Raw genomic sequence first — 15,742 nt, forward strand, 5'->3', positions numbered from 1 at the left:
AAGGTCTCAATTTCCCAATATTCCATTCTTCCCCATCAAATGACAAAAGGTGAAGGTCAGATGTATCAGTGCAAGCAGGAGAAATTGTCCCATTGCTAAGAATCCTGAACAAAAGGGCCAATTTTTGGACATAGGGACTTAGAGGAGGGTAAAAGGACTGGGGTGGGGAAAGTACTGACTCACAGTGGAGAAAAGTGTCTTCAAACTCACCCACCACCATCACCATAAGAAGGTCACAGCATAAGAGACTTGGCTGAAGGCTCCTGACAAAGACACTTCCAAATGGAGTCACCTGGGCTAGGAATGAAGCTCAGAGTAAGCGTGCAGCCAACAAGCGGGGCTTAAGTCCTTGATCAAAAATCTCTTCAAAGACTACAGTGCACCTGTTATGCACCAAGTATGGTGTGGATAGGGAAGATTTTTACTGAGAGTCCTGCCAAGTAAAGCCTTTGTTATTGCTTATGATTGGGCCTAAAAGATTTATGTCCAGGAGCAGAAATCTTCACCACGAGCCTGTTATCTCCATATAGTTAAGTCTCAAAAATAAATAAATAAATAACTCTGTCATGATTTGATTAGAAAATAAATCAAATTTTATTTATTTGTTAAAAATCCTGAGCATACATTAATTTTTATGGACAAGAATCAAATGTGAAAAAAATTGTATTGCAACTAAATTGAATTTTTTTTTTTTTTTTTTTTCTTTTGTAATGTGAATTATTTATCTTTCCATCCAATACATTCTGTGGATATGTACTTAGGGAATATAAATTCATTTTATTATTAGTGTTAGAAAATCATAATTAGAATATTAAATCTTTTCTGGTAAAGTGAGAGTATGGTCCAAACCCAAATTGAAATTATTTTTGGATATGTAGATATGGCTCTGTTCCTTTATTTCAAATAATTCAAAATTGACTCTGTGAGTGTATTCATGTTTCAAATTCATTGTAAATAAATTATACTTAATCTTTTATATTATTTCTTTTAAATAGAAGTGTAAACTAGCACGAAATAATATAATGTTAGGGTTTATAGGATGACAGGTATTTAAGGCAAGGGTAAGAGTTACCTCAAATTTTTAAGAAGTTATTCTAAATATATCTACCATAAACCTTAACAAGAAGACTTTGGCTTTCTGTAATGGCAAACTAAAGACTTGAATTGCTATGATGGATTTAATTCTAATATTAAGAAGCTATTTTATAGTAAATAATAATAATAATAATAATAATAATACTTCTTTTATACTTCCCTTTCAGAAAAAGAGGTAAAGCAATGTTCATGGTGATATTCAATGATAGTTCCAGCCCTTTAAAAAATAATTGCTAGGATGCAGAATAGTAATTTATATTATATAACTTTCTTAATTTAGTTTTCTTAGTCATTTACTGACATTGTTCATATTGTCCTGAAACCAGTTACAGGAATGAGGCACTGTGTAGCTGTAAATTGTGATTTAATTTTACAAATCATGTCATGGTATAGTCCACATCCTCTATAAAGTGTTTGAAGATTCAGGAAAAGGCCTGAGTAAAAATTGTTTTTCTCAGGTATTTGTTCTTAATAAATATAATACAATTATATCATTTTTGCTCTCAAATATTTAGTCTAAAATTGACCTTTGAATTTACTACATAAATATTAAGTAGGTAGCAGCTATGTTGAGAGATTTACTTAGGCGTGGTGTCCTTAGGAAGAAAATAGATGGGAAATACATTAAATATCCACTTGATCTGTACAAGTGGAAGAATTCTAGGTTAAGTGACCAGTAGTCTAACTTGAACCACCAAAATACAGAGTCATGGCCCTTCAATTAATTCCAAGACTGGAGCCAGTTTACATATCTACTACTCCTTGAATGATGGAGAGGTTGGGAACCCTGAAGGAAGGACCCACAGCATGATCAAAAATTTATACTGTTATCTTTCACCTAACCTTCCCCAAAGAGATCTATGGTGTTTTATAAGAGCCACTGTTCACTGGGGAAAGTGGAATAATCAGGCCTTTTGGGGATTACACTGGCTCTGAGTTGACAATACTTACCGGAAACCCAAAACCTCACTGCGCTCCACCAGACAAAGTGGGGACATATGGAGTTCAAGTTCCCGATGAAGCTTCATCTCAGGTCCATTTCACAGTGGGTCCAACAGATCCCCAAACTTATCCTGCAGTGATTTTTCCAGTTCCAGAATGTATAACTAGAATAGACATGCTCAGCAACTGGCCGAACTGACACATTCAATCTCTCCCTTGTAGGGTAAGGGCTATTACGGTAGGAAAAGCCAAGTGAAAGACATTAGACCTGTCCTCATAGAGGAAAATAGTAAACCAAAAGCAAATCACATTCCTAGATGTATTCCAGAGATTAGTGCCACCATCAAGGACTTGAATGATGCAGGGATGGTGATTTCCACCACATGCTCACTGAACTTGCCAATTTGGTCTGTGCAAAAAACAGATAGATCTTGGAGAATGATATGGATTATGGTAAACATAACTAGGTGGTCACTCCAAATATAGCTGGTATTCTGGATGTGGTTTTACTGCTTGAGCAAATAATACATGTCCTGATAACTAATGATGCAGCTAATGGTCTGGCCAATGTCTTTTCTTCAATTTCAGTTTTGGAGGGTCACCAGAAGGAGTTTGCCTTCAGCTCTCAAGACTAGAAGTACACCTTCATTTTCCAACTTCAAAGGTATTTCAGCTCTCCAACACTATGCCATAATTTAGTCTGCAGGGATCTTGATCTTGTTTTCCTTCCACAAGGCATCACACTGGTCCAGTACATTGATGGCATTATGCTTAGTGGAGTTAGTAAGGAAGAAAGATCAATGACTCTAGACTCACTGGTAAGATATTTGCATGTTGTTGTTGTTGTTGTTACGTGCAGTCAAGTCAGACCCAACTCATAGCGACCCCTCCTTGGGTTTCCGAGGCAGTTAGAGGGTAGAAAATTAACTTGACAAAATGTCAGGCACCTTTCACCTCAGTGAAATTTATATAGCTCCAGTGGTGTGGGGCATGATGAGATATTCCTATTAATGTGAAGCATAAGTTATTACACCTGGCCCCCCTGACAACTAAAAGGAATGAGCCATATCTGATGGGCCTCTTTGGATTACTGAGGCTACATATCCCTCATTTGGGTGTGCTATTCTGGTTTATTTATTGACTGTCCTGAAAAGTTGCTAGTTTTGAGTGGGGCCTAGAACAAGAGGAAGCATGCAACAGGATCAGGGTGCCACACAAGCCACTCTGTAACTTGGCCATACTATCTGGCTGATCAAATGGTGCTTGAAGTGTTAGTGGCGTATAGAGATGTGTATGGAGTCTTTGACAGGCTCCTACTGGTGAATAACAGCGCAGATCCTTAAGCTTTTAGAGCAAAGCCCAGCCATAATCTGCAGATAACTGCTATCCTTTTGATAAAGAATTTTTGGCTGGTTACTAGGCCTTAGTATAGATTAAATACTTAACTATGGATCTCCAAGTCATCATTAGACCTGGGCTTCCTACCATGAATGTGGTGCTGTCTGACCCACAGGGTCCTAAATTTGGATGTGCACAGAACTACATCATTAAATCAAAGTAGTATATAAGAGGTTGTGCTTGAGCAGGACCTGAAAGCACAAGTAAGTTGCTTGAGGAAGTGGCCCAAATGACTGTAGTCTAGACTTCAGTCACATTACCTTCCTTCCCCCAGTCTGTATTCATGGCATCATTGACAGTTCCTTATGATCCATTGACTGTGGAAGGGAAAAGTCGTGCCTGGTTTATAGTTGTGCACAGTGAGCAGAACCACTCAAAAGTGGATAGCAGCAGCACTTCAGCCCCTTCCTGGGACCCCCTAAAAGACAGCGATGAAGGGAAATCCTCCCAATGGGAAGGATTTTGAGCAGTGCTTCAAGTTGTTCACTTGGTTCAGAAGGAGAAATGGCCAAATTTATTATTTTAAGCTGATCCATGGGCTGTGGCCTATTGCTCTGGCTGAATGGTCAGGGACTTGGAACAAACATGATAGGAAAATTGGTGACAAAGATATATGTGAAAGGAGTATGTGGATAGACATTTTGAATGAGCCAGACAAGAACAGATATTTGTGTCTCATGTGAATGTTCACAAAAGAATAACCACAAACAAAAGTTCTAACAGTCAAGTGGGTAGAATGATACATTCTGTGGAAACCAATCATCCTCTTTCCCCAGCCACTTTTCTCACTTTCCAATGGCCACATGAACAAAGTGGCCATAATGGCAGACATGGAAGTGATGCATGGGCTCAACAACATAGACTTCTATTTACCAAGACCAGCCACTTCCAAGTGCTGGATATGACAGGAACAGAGACTAACACTGAGTCTGCAACATGGAAGAATTTCTCAGCGTGTTCAGTTAGAAACCTAATGGCAGATTGATTATATTGGAGCATTTCCACAGTGGAAAAGTCAGCATTTTGTTCATACTGTAATAGACACTCTGGATATGGATTTGCCTTCTTTACATACAATGCTTCTGCTAAAACTACCATCTGTGGATTTACAGAATGCTTTATCCATTGTCATTTTATCCCATATAGCATCACCTTGCATCAAGGGAGTCACTTCACAGAACATGCATTATAGCAATGGGCCTATGATCATAAAATTCCCTGGCCTTACCATGTTCACTATCATCGTGAAGCAGCTGGCTTGATAGAATAATGGAATGACTTTCCAAAGACACAATTACCACACCCAGGTAGGTGGCAGTACCTTTCAGGGTTGGAGCAATGTTCTCCAGAAGGCTGTATTTGCTCTGTACCAGCACCCAATATATGATACTCTTTTCCCGATAGCCAGGACTCTCCATGGCTCAAGGAAACAAGAGGTGGAAATGGAAGTAGCATTACTCACTATTAACCCTATGGACCCACTCAAAAAGAATTTTGCTTCCTGTCCTTGTGAACCTTTGCTCTGTTGGTCTGGAGGGACAAATAATCAAACTCTCATTTTCAGCTTCTTATTCCACCGGTAATGTTTTTGTACTGTGGTGGTTTCCATGTTCCTCTGAGGCTGGAGCCTATGCCACCAGTATTACATATACCAGCCAGGTCACACATGGTAGACAGGTTTCAGTACAGCTTTCAGATGAAGACAGACTGGGAAGAAGGATGGGCCATCCACTTCTGAAAAAAACTGACTATGAAAAACTTTATGAATAGCCCTGAAACATTGTGTGCCAGAAGATGAGCTTCTCAGGTTAAAAGGCACTCAAAATACAACTGGAGAAGAGCTGCCTCCTCAAAGTAGAGTTTCCCTTAATGATGTGGATGGAGTAAAGCTTTCAGGATCTTCATTTGCTGATGAGGCACGACCGTAATAAGAAGAAACAGCTGCAAACATTCACTAAAAATTGGAACATGGCATGTACAAAGTATGAATCTAGGAGAATTGGAGGTTGTCAAAAGTGAAATGGAGCACGTAAAGATCAATATTCTAGGCATTAGTGAGCTGAACTGGACTGGTTTTGGCCATTTTGAAACATAATCATATAATCTACTATGCCAGGAATGACAAATCAAAGAGGAATAGAGTGACATTCATTCTCACAAAGAAAGTTTGAAGATCTAAACTGAAGTACAATGCTGTCAATGATAGGATAATATCCATATACCTACTAGGAAGACCAGTTAATACTACCATTATTCAAATTTATGCACCAAATACTAAAGGCAAAGATGAAGGAATTAAAGTTTTTGTTTGTTTGTTTGTTTTTAATCAACTTCTGTAGTCTGAAATTGCCCAAACATGCAAACAAGATGTATTGAAAATTACTGGTAAGTGGAAGGCAAAAGTTTGAAACAAAAAGGAATCATTGGTATTGGGAAAATATGGAGTTGGTGCTAGAAATGATGCAGGGGATTGCTTGATAGAATTTTGTGAGAACAACTTATTCATTTCAAATACCTTTTGTTCAACAACATAAATAGCAGCTATACACATGGACATTGCCAGACAGAATACACAAGAATCAGATCGACTTCATCTCTGGAAAGAAGTGATGGAGAAGCTCAATATCTCTAGTCAAAACAAAACCAGGAAATGACTGTGGAAAAGACCATCAATTGCTCATATGCAAGTTCATGTGGAAGCTGAGGAAAATTTAAACAAATCCATGAGAGCAAAAATTCGAGCTTGCTTGTATCCCACCTGAATTTAGAGACCATCTGAAGAATGCATTTGACTTGTTGAACACCAATAATTGAAAACCAGATGAGTTGTGAGATGACATGAAGAACATCATACATGAGGAAACAAAAAGTCATTAAAAAGACAAGAAATGAAGAAAATATCAAAATGGATGTCAGAACAGACTGTGAAACTTGCTTTTTGAACAGAGTAGCTAAAGGGAATCGAAATAATAATAAAAGAGCTGAACAGAAGATTTCAAAAGATGGCTCAAGAAGACAACATAAAGTATTATAATGAAATGTGCAAATACCTGGAGTTAGTTAGGAGAGCAAAAGGGAAGAAGACACTTGGAATTTCTCAAGTTGAAATAAATGTAGAAAAAAATTCAAGCCTCAAGTTGCAATACTGAAGGATTCTTTGGCCAAAATATTGAATGATTCATGAAGAATCATAAGAAGATGGAAGGAATAGACAGAACCACTGTACCAAAAAGAATTGGTCATGTTCAACTATTTCAGGAGGTAGCATATGATCAAGTACCAATGGTATTGAAAGTACAAGTCCTAGCTAGATTGAATGAATTCTCAAAAACCAAGTCTCCTAGAATAGATGGGATACTCATTGAGGTTTTTTAACAAACAGATACAGCCCTGGAGGCACTTACTCATTATGCCAAGAAATTCCAATGACAGCTTCTTGGCCAACAGACTGGAAGAAATTCATATTTGTTCCTATTCCAAAGAAAGGTGATCCAAGAGAATACAGAATTTGGAGAACAGTATCTTTTATATAATACACACAAGTGAAATTTTGCTAATATAATTAAAATACGGTTGCAGCAATATAGTGACAGGGAATTTCTGGAAATTAAAATGGGATACAGAAGAGTACATGGATTGAGGGATATCATTGCTGATGTCTGGTGGGTCTTGACCGAAAGCCAAAAATACCAGAAAGATGTTTACTTCTGTTTTATTGACTATACAAAAGCATTCAACCTAGTGGATCATAACATATAATGTATAACATTGAGGAGAATGGAAATTTCACAAATTTTAATTATGCTCATGAAGAACATATATATAGACCAAGAGGGTATTATTTGAAAAGAACAAAAGGATACTGCATGGTTTAAAATCAGGAAGGGTGTATGTCAGAGTTGTATCCTTTCACCACACTTATTCAATCTGTATGCTCAGCATATAATCTAAGAAACTGGACTATATGAAGAAGAATGCAGCATCAGGATGGGTGGAATATTCATTAACAAATTTAGATATTCAGGTAATACAACCTTGCTTGTAGAAAGTGAAGAAGACTTGAAATATTTACTGATGAGGATCAAGAACTATAGTCTTCATTATGCATTATGCTCAGTCTTCAAAATAAAGAAAACAAAAATCCTCACAACTGGAAAAATTATCAATAATTGGAGAGAATAAATGGAGACAAGATTGAAGTTGTCAAGCATTTCAGTTTACTTGGATCAACAATAAACACTCATAGAAGCATAGTCAAGGAATCAGATATCATATTGCACTGCTAAGGTGCACCTAACCCAAGCCATGGTATTTTCAGTCACCTCATATTCATGTGAAAGCTGGACAATGAATAAGGAAGCCTGAAGGAGAGTTGATGCTTTTGAAATGTGGTTTTGTGAAGAATACTGAAAACACCATGGACTGCCAGAAGAACCAACAAATACGTACTGGAAAAAAGTGCAGTCAGAGTGCACCTTGGAAGTGAGAATATCCAGAATTCATCTCCCACAATTTGGTCTTATTGCCAGGACCAGGGACCATTATCTGGAAAAGGATATCATGCTTGGTAAAGTAGAGTGTCAATGAAAAAGGGGAAGAACCTCAACAAAAAGGATTGACACCGTAGCTGCAATGGTGGACTCAAGAATAGCAAGAATTATGAGGATGGTGCAAGACAGGACTGTGTTTCGTATATAGTTGCTATGAGTCAGAGATGACTCAGCAGCACCTGACAACAACAACAATCTTCTGGATCAACAAGCAAAGAGGGGAGTAACTGTATTGTAACTTGTGCAATAGATTTTGATTCCCAAGGGAAGTCAGATTGAAAGTACATAATGGAAATAAAGAAGAGTATGTGACATACTACCATGGTTTTTGATCTAAGTCAATGGAAAACTATAACAATCTAATTATGATATGGCTACTAATGGTCCAGAGCATTCAAGAATAAATGTTTGGGTCAACTCACCAACTAAACAGCCACAATCAGCTGAAGTGCTTGCTAAGGGCAAAGGGAATATGCAATGAGTGGTGAAAGAAGGCAGTTCTAAATGCCTGATCTGACCACATAACAAGTTGCTTAAATGAGGATTGTGATTGTTATAAGTATTTCCTCCTTGAAGATGTGCATCAAATTTATTTGTTTTCTTTAGTTACAAGGTATAAGATGTAAATAGGGCTAATGCATTTTTGATTGGATGCATGTTAGTTATATCATGTTAGACACAGATATGACTTTACAATTGTCTTTAGAGATAATGTACAGTTTAAGGAGATGTGTACAGGTGCCAAGTTGACAAGGGGTGGACTGTGTTAGTTAAGGGAGTGTGTCCATTTAGCTGGGTCATTCATTATAAAGTGGTTTATCAGTTATGATGTAGTCATCTCCCATGCTGAGATATGGGATTATAAAGTCGTATTCATGATGAGCTCTGTTTTAAGCAGTCAATTATTTCAAAGGAAATTTCCTTCATGTTGTGACCTGCTTCCAATATATATGGAAAATCTCTGGAAAATTCTCTGGTTTTATTCTCCATCTGGATCTTGCATCTGGCTCATCATCATCTCTGACTCTCTGACTTGAACCAGGGGGCTGCTCCATTGCCTGCCAATCTTGAGATTATTGCCTGCCAATCTTGAGATTATTGCCTTTACACCACATGAACCAAGAATCTGCCATTTTACCTAACAATCTTGGATTTATCAGCTTCAAAAGCCAGCAGCTTTCTGCATTGCTTACCAGTTCTCAGCCTCTGCAGCTACGTGAGTCAAGAGAAGACTCCAGTTTGAGATCTCACCCAGGGACTTGGGACTTGCTAGCCTCTACAGCTGCACGAATCATTTCCTTGAGATAAATTTCTCTTTATCTCTGTGTGTATGTATATGTGTATATATACATACAAACACACATACATATATATCTATGGACATGTAGATATATATACTTACCTGGCAGAGGAGATACCATGATCACAGCAGTGTTTTTCCCAGGGTGAGGCTCATCCATTGCACTCTGGATGTGTTGACCCCTGCTATTTCCTCCAATGTGGGAAACTCAGCAGCATAATTTGTGGTAATGGTGGGCTGTGTTCACACTATCCCCAATAATTTGTCTTTGAAAAAACAGGTCATTTATTAGGTAGAACTTGTTAGGTGTTTCTTTTGTGGCTTATTTGCTTATTTTTAGCTCTTTATTGTAGTTTTGAGGAGCCCTGGTGGCTTAGAGCCTAAGGCATTTGATTGCTAACCAGAAGGCTGGCGGCTCAAACCCACCAGCCATTCCTTGAAAGGAAGGTTGGGCAATCTACTTCCATAGAGATACCCCTTGGAAACCCAAAGAGAGGTTGTTATAAGTCACAGCTGACTCAACAGCACATAAAAATTAAACAACATATATATATATATATATACACACACACACACACACACATATATATTACTGATTTTACTTCTCTAGACAACATCAGCCTAAGAAAATATGTAGACTTGCTGTCTTTGTTTTCTATGGTTGCAATAATGTCACAAGTGGAAAACTTTAACAAACAGAAATTTATTCACTTACAATTTAAAATATAAAAAAACCCAAACGCACTGCCGTCAAGTTGAATCCAACTCATAGCAACCCCTCTTTGGGTTTTTGAGGCTGTATCACTATAGAAGTAGATTGTCCAACCTTCCTTCCAAGGAGTGGCTGGTGGGTTTGAATCCCCAGGCTTCTGGTTAGCAGTCAAATGTATTAGGCTTAGGAGGCTACAAATCTGAGTTCAAAGTGCCAGCTCTAGGAGCTGGATGAAGGACCCTCGACTTTGGGCTTCAGCTCTGCCACCTGTTCCAGGCCCACTAGAGCTGGAGGTTTTTTCTGACTCCTGCAGCTGCTGGCTCTCGAGGTCGACAAACCCAAGGTCCACAAGTGAAATAGAACAATCCCAAGAGTAGAAGACAATGGCAGGCCACATGTTCAAGTCCAGGAATAATGGAAGATTGGCAGGCAGCATGACAGGCCACTGAGATGAAGACTCAGCTGAACACAGCATCTAGATGTGCCAAAAGTTCAAGATCTTTTTTTAAAACTTCTCCTTATGTACTGGAAGTAGGCCACACCTCAAAGGCAGCTGATCAGCTGTTCACACCAGATTCCACCATGGTGTTGATTATCAATCTCATGGAGAATAACTACTTCAAGCTGCCCACCCAGTCAAAATTATGGCCCAGTCAGGGTGACACACAAATTTCCCTACCAGAATTGATATTTATATTGTTAAGAAAAGTTATTTGCAATGAATAAGTTGTTCTATCAAGATTTCCAGTGTCATTTCTGTTACCAAGTCCATACTCAGCTACCAGTCCTTCTTCTTTGTTTCCAACTTTTGCGTTCTAATCACCAGTAATTATCAGTGCATCTTGATTTTATATTTAATCAATTTCAGACTGCAGTAGTTGGTAATATCTTCAATTTATTTATCCTTGACATTAGTGAGTGTTGTGTAAATTAAAATAATATTCTTATTAAGTAGTCTTCCTTGTAATTGTGTGGATATTATTATGTCATTGATTGCATTGTGCTTCAGAATAGATCTTGAAATGGTCTTATTGTTCATAAGTGAGACACAGGTTCTTCTCCAATTTGTCATTACTGGCATGGTAGACCATACGATTGTCTGATTAAAAATGCCCAATATCAGTCCATTTCAGCTCACTAATGTCTAGATATTGGTCTAGGCAAAATGAATTTCATTTCATTTTGACAACTTTCAATTTTCCTAGATTCATACTTTCTACATTAAGTGATCCAAATATGAATGATTGCTTCAGTTGTTACTTCTTATTTTGACTCTTGCCATATCATCAAATGAAGGTTGCAAATCTTTACTCTATCCATGTCATTAAGGTTGACTGCCTTTAAAGTGTTTCCCAGCAAAGATGTCATTCTGAAGACTAAGGATTGCCTGAACCAAGCCATGGTGTTTCAATCACCTCATATGTGGTGTGAAAGTTGAAAAATTAATAAGAGAGACTGAAGAAGAACTCATGCATTTGAATTATGGTGTTGGTGAGGAATATCGAATATACTATGACTACCAGAAGAACAAATAAATCTATCTTGGAAGAAATACAACCAAGTTGCTCCTTGGAAGTCAGAATGATGAGACTGTCTCTTGTACTTTGATAATGGTGTCAGGAGGATCCATTCCTGGAGAAAGACATAATACTTGATAAAGTAGAGGATCAGTGAAAAAGAGGAAGACAGTCAATGAGATAGACACAGTCACTGCAAAAATGGGCTGAAGTACAGTAACAATTGTGAGGATGGCACAGGATCAGGTAGTGTTTCATTCTTTTGTACATACTGTGTACCTATCTCTTGGAACCAACTTGATTGCACCTGACAACCCCAACAACCACTTTGAAGGATGCAGCTCTTGCCCAGCAGTGTTTGCAGTGTCTTCCAACCCGAGGAGCTTATTTTTCAACACTATATCAGACAATTTTCTACTACTCCCCGTAAGTTTTTCATTGACCATTTATTTAGAAGGAAATTGTTAAGTCTTCCTTCATAATATGTCTTAGTCTAGATTCTCTGCTGAAAACTTTCCACATTGGGTGTTCTTGCTAGTATTTGAAATACCAGTAGTATAACTTCCTGCATCACAGCACTATGAAAGCCATCACCATACGACAAACTGGCAGATGAGTAAACCATATTCAATATAACATATTCAAAATCATATTAAAATGTAGAAATCAATTGACAGTATTATTATTATTATTATTATATGAAGGATGAGTGTTGTGTTATTCAAGTTATTTGATAATAGAGTGGCCTTGAAGGTTCAAACAATGACATGTAAAAAATGAGACTTAAGTTGAACTTTGAAGGATGGACAAAAGGACTCAGTGAACTTGTCACTCAGGGAGGAGTGGCAAGTATTCTAAAAATTTAAGCATAGAAGAAGCAAATCTAAGAATTCAAGGCATAATAGAATATGAGAGTGTAGCACAAAAGGGATGTTGTTGTTGGAGAGTATTAATCGGTGAAAGAGCATCCAGGTTAAGAAGAGTCTAAAGAGACCTTTTCAAAAGTTGGATTTTTGCCTTCTTCAGAGGGAGGAATGCTCAACTTTTGGAGAGGCAGAAGTGAGGAATGGGCTGATTTTGGGGCCTACATTGTGGAAATTCTCTTTTGAATAAGCAGATGGAGAGGATATCCAAAATGAACAATATATTTACCAAGGAAGAAAGAGAAGTGTCTTCAAATAGCTTTTGTTTTACCAAGAAAGAAAGAGAAGTGTCTTCAAATAGCTTTTGTTTCATCCATTTTTTTTCTAAACTTTATTTCTTCTTTTACACACACACACACACACACAGCACATAAATTCACAAATATTATCATTTCCCAGTTCTCAATAATTTCAATTTTTAGAAAGGAATCATGACTATTGAAGTTATAAACTAACAACACCAAAATAATTATGGTATGGCTTTAGAATACCTCATGAAATTTATCAAAACATATTTATTTTACCAATTACTTTTGTTCCTTGATATTATAATTAGTTTATAAGAAAGCTTCTTATATTATACCCATATATGAGAGCCCTTGTGATGCTATAGTTAAGAATTCAGCTGCTAACTGAAAGGTCATAAGTTGGAATCTTGATGTGACAGTCTGTTTCAATAAAAATTTACAGTTTTGAAACCCTACAGGTCAGTTCTACTCTGTCCTGTTGAGTCACTATGAGATGCAAATAACTTGATAGCAATGCATAACAAATAGCCACATCAGAATCTTTGCCATTCCCTGAATATTGACATCTGAACATTTAATCGTGATGGTCTCATTCCAGCAGTATTGTTTTAAATACTACTATGTTATTTCAATATGCCAAGCACTTTTATTGGTTCATTAATTTGATTCTTATCATATTGTATGATGCTAATTTGGCAAAGGAGACAACTGAGATTCAGAGAGAACATTAACTAATTCCATTCCATTTTAAGTCATACGCCCACCAAGGATGCATTCTATGTTTTGCCAATGACTAACACATTTACACTCAGCAAGGGTTGGATGATTATATAAATAATTGATGAAGAAGAATACATAGACAATTGTGCTACCCTATTAATAAAAAGTCACTATTATGTCAAACAGTATCATTTTATGGACAAAATCCAAAAGACAGAGAGTAATATATTCATATAAAGGACAAGTAGATATCTAACAAATGGGGATGCAATTAGAGAAATCCATTAATTAGCTGCACCACACATTATCCTTATAAATGCCAAACCAAGTCATGGACCTCATTATAACAAAGAAATACTTAATTTTCAACATTTCACTCCAGTAGTACAGTCTCTGAACAAAATCTTCAATAAATCAAATGAAACCAAACGCAGTGCCATGGAGTCAGATCTGACTCATAGAGACTTCTCCTTGGGTTTCCGAGGCAGTATTACTATGGAAGTAGATTGCCCAACCTTCCTTCCAAGGAGTGTCTGGTGGGTTTGAACTACCAGACTTCTGGTTAGCAGTCAAGTGCCTTAGGCACTATACCACCAGAGTTCCCAAATCTTTAATACTATCACTCTTTCACTTAGTTTAAATCTATCAAGCCATTCTGTTATTTTGTCCACTTTTTCCTCCAAGGAAATATGATTAGCTTATGCATTTTCCTTATGTGGACAGTTGGTAGTCGGTCTACTATGTTTTCAGTACTCTCAATAATGTGTCCTTGTTTTCTTCTGTTCTGCTTATAATATAATCCACAATCTGGTGCAATACAGAAATTTGTTATCTCTCTTTCCACATTAAAAACAAACATTTTGGAAAAAAATAACTAACAACAAAAACAATAGCAAACAAAATATTTGGTATGTTAGACTGGCACAACTCCCATGTCATTTAGTTTAGGCTTCTAGAGGATTTGTTTGTTTTATACATCTGTGTTCCATTTCCGTTCATAGTCACTTTCATTAATGTTGGCAGTTTCTGTGGTTATCTAAACTTACCATATTTCCAAACCATTACTTTCTGGATTGATCTAAACTGATTTTCATGACATAGCAGTGCCCTAAATTTCCAAACTCAATTTGCCTTTCTGCGATGCTTATTAAACAGTCCTTTGTTACATTTTTCATACTCATTCTTATATCCTGTACCTATCACATTTTCTTGAATATCCCAAGTATTCAGTGAATATTTATTGACTGAATAGGTAGTAGTATTAGGGTATGGCTTAGTTTCTTAGTGCTACTATAACAGAAGTATTATAAGTGTTTTTAACAAACAGAAATTTACTTTCTCACAGTTAGGAGGCTAGAAAACCAAATTCAAGGCATTGGCTGTAAGATAAGACTTCTCTTTCTGTTGCTTTCTGGGGAGGTCTTTGTGTTTTTTCAGCTTCTGTTCCTTGGTTCCTCTGTGATCTTCATGTAATGTAACATCTATTTCACCCCACCTGTTCTTCCTTTCTTCTGTGCCCAATCTGCTCCTTTAATATCTCAAAAATCAATGGCTAAAGACACATGCTACAGTGAAATGGTTTCAATAACATAGCAAAGAAAGCCTTATTTCCAACACATTTTTGGGAGGCAGAATTTAATCTATAATAGGCAGTTCATGTAAATATACCTGAGGTAAGGCATGATATTTTTACTCATCTCATTTGCATGTGAAATCTGAACAATGAATAAAGAAGACAAAAAGAGAATTGATACCTTTGAATTTTTGTGTTGGCAAATACATTGAACATGCACTACCAGAAGAATGAACAAATACATCTTGGAAGAATTATAGCCAATGTGCTCCTTAGAGATGAGGATGGCACAATTTTTGTCTCAGGTACCTTGGACAAGTTATAAGAAGGGACTGGTCCCTGAAAAGGACAAAATACCTGATAAAGAGATATTGAAAAAGAGGAAGAACCTCAACATGTTTGACTTACACAGTGGTTGTAACAATGAGCTCTAACATAGTAATAATTGTGAGGTTGGTGATGGACTTCTCAGTGTTTTGTTCTGTTGTATATGGGATCTCTATGAGTCGGAAATCACTCATTAGAACCTTACATCAACAAGGTAAGTCAGACTACTTACAGATTGGTGCTCTATTTGAGATTGGTGGTCAGAAATGAGAGTAAGATGTTTAGGTTAAGATTGTAAAGTAGAACCAGAGAAGGAGCAAGAACAAACACTGAGAAACTAAATATGTATACTTGAAACAAGGCTGAAGCTTGGTAGGAAACAGAATGACTGAACAATTACTAATTAGCCAAATCTGTGGGTTGTGTTCATTGGAGAT

At 37.1% G+C, this 15,742-nt stretch overlaps 1 non-coding gene across 1 annotated transcript; it reads left to right on the forward strand.

Annotated features, from left to right (window-relative positions):
* The first annotated feature begins 9,379 nt into the window (after positions 1 to 9,379).
* On the forward strand, positions 9,380 to 9,543 carry LOC122150122. Its single transcript, XR_006163497.1, has one exon. It is a non-coding gene; the product is annotated as a U1 spliceosomal RNA (small nuclear RNA).
* The last annotated feature ends 6,199 nt before the right edge of the window (positions 9,544 to 15,742 follow it).

Source organism: Orycteropus afer, unplaced genomic scaffold, assembly GCF_000298275.1.
Source record: "Orycteropus afer afer isolate SDZICR_OR568_19922 unplaced genomic scaffold, OryAfe1.0 scaffold00091, whole genome shotgun sequence".
In the NCBI taxonomy this organism is placed as follows: domain Eukaryota; kingdom Metazoa; phylum Chordata; class Mammalia; order Tubulidentata; family Orycteropodidae; genus Orycteropus; species Orycteropus afer.